Genomic DNA, 2025 nt, shown 5'->3' on the forward strand with positions numbered 1-2025 from the left:
TGAAGGCGCTGTGTGCTTCGTTGTGAAAGCAAAACTACTTTGTTTGGTCTTCCAAAAGAGGACGATATCGCTTGTCATGCCTGGAGCTGATCCGTGCTGGTTGCTGAGGAAATACTTCAACTTTGCGCTGTTGATCGCCGGATCGGCTTTCAACGTGGACGAAGTGGAGTCCAGTGTTGCCAACTGCTTTCAATTGAAAGTAGCTAAAACTGGTAGCTAAATGTCACTAGATGACATCACAATGGCAAAATCACTGATCTATATAAAGATGAACGTAGATACTAATTTCTGGTTCTCCCTGGCTTTCTCTCTTTTATATCAGCTATTTTCCTCCCTCTCTTGTTCCAAATAACTTCCAGATGTAGTTATCAGCCCTCCCCTCTCACTCTTTCCCTCTCTCCTCCCCCTGCTGGTCTCCAGAGAATCCATTCTTTTCCAAGACCCTCCTCTCCTGAATCTTTCTCCCTCCCCATTTCTCTTGGTTTTGTCCAAACAATCCTGATGGATGTGGCCAGCAGACGCACATTTGAAGCTTTGCAGTTCTCTGTGTGTGTCTTTCTGTTTAGACTGTAGATCTTTAATCTATTAAACACAATACTAACCCTTTGTAGAACCAACAGAAACACTTGTTTGATATTAACATTTGTAGTTGAATTTATTAATGTGATATAAGAGGAGTAGGGGACTTCTTCATATAATTCTATTACACACACACACACACACACACACGTACATACATATATATATATATATATATATATATATATATATATATATATATTTCTGAATGCAAAATATCTTGTTGGATTTTTAAGAAACCCATTGAGTCTGATATCTCTAAAAAAAAAAAAAAAATCTTCAAACAAAAATAACCCACCTTTGCACCCTGACATTTCTACTTTCTGTTTGGCACACCCTTCCTTTCCAAGATTAGAATGGTGCTGTCTTCTGATTTTTCTGTAATTTAGTGAGATATAGGTGTGGATCTATTGCTAGCTACATCCTGAGCAATATTTTGTTTTCAGCCGTCCTTGGGTCTCTTGATGTAATTATAGGGTAAAAGAGACACAGCTTAATAGTGCTGATTTGAATGTTGTGCCTTAGAAACTTCTAGATAAGACATCTTTCTTTCTTTCTTTATTTATAAAGCACTTCCACACAACTACCAGTTGATCCAAAGTGTTGTACAATACAGCTAAAATAAAACATAAGAAACCACAAAACATCAAAACCCAATATAACAAAACAATTGGCATGGCTAGATAAAAGCTATTGACAAAATGTTTTTTAAGCAGGTATTTAAATATAGGCAAAGATGGCGCAGCTCTAATAGAAGCTGTCATTTGTTCCATAGACTAGGACCTGCAACAGCGAAGGCTTGATCACCTCTGCAATGGAACCTCGATCTAGGAACAGAGAGGAGACCAAGATTACTGGATCTTAGGGACCTATTTGGTTTATAAATAGAGATTGCCTCGGAGACATATGATGGGGCTTGATTATGCAGAGATTTAAAAACAAAAGTTAAAATTTTAAAAGTAATTCTAAATTTGACTGATAACCAGTTTAGTGAAATAAGAATGGGCGAGATGTGATCGAATCTCCGTCTGCCTGTTAGCAACCTTGCAGCAGCATTTTGGACCATCTGTAAACGCATTATAAAGGACTGACTTATACCATAGTATAGTGAATTACAGTAATCTAAACGACACAGAACAAACAAGTGAATAATCTGTTCAAACTGTTTAACAGAAAGTAAAGATTTAATTTTTGATAAACGCCGTAAGTGGAAGAAACTTGATTTGACCACTGCACTAATTTGTTTCTCAAAACCCAGGTTGCAATCAAAAAGAACACCAAGATTTTTAGCACAGGGTGTAAAGTAGGAAGAGAGATGACCAAAATGAAGGGCACAGTCTTCATATGACCAAACAAAATGATTTCGGTTTTGTTCTCGTTTAACACTAAAAGATTCTGCTTTAACCATATTTGTAATTCATTTAGACAATCCAACAGAGGTCCTAA

The sequence above is a fragment of the Sinocyclocheilus anshuiensis genome, unplaced genomic scaffold (genome assembly GCF_001515605.1).
Source record: "Sinocyclocheilus anshuiensis isolate Anshui unplaced genomic scaffold, SAMN03320099.WGS_v1.1 scaffold371, whole genome shotgun sequence".
Classification (NCBI taxonomy): Eukaryota; Metazoa; Chordata; class Actinopteri; order Cypriniformes; family Cyprinidae; genus Sinocyclocheilus; species Sinocyclocheilus anshuiensis.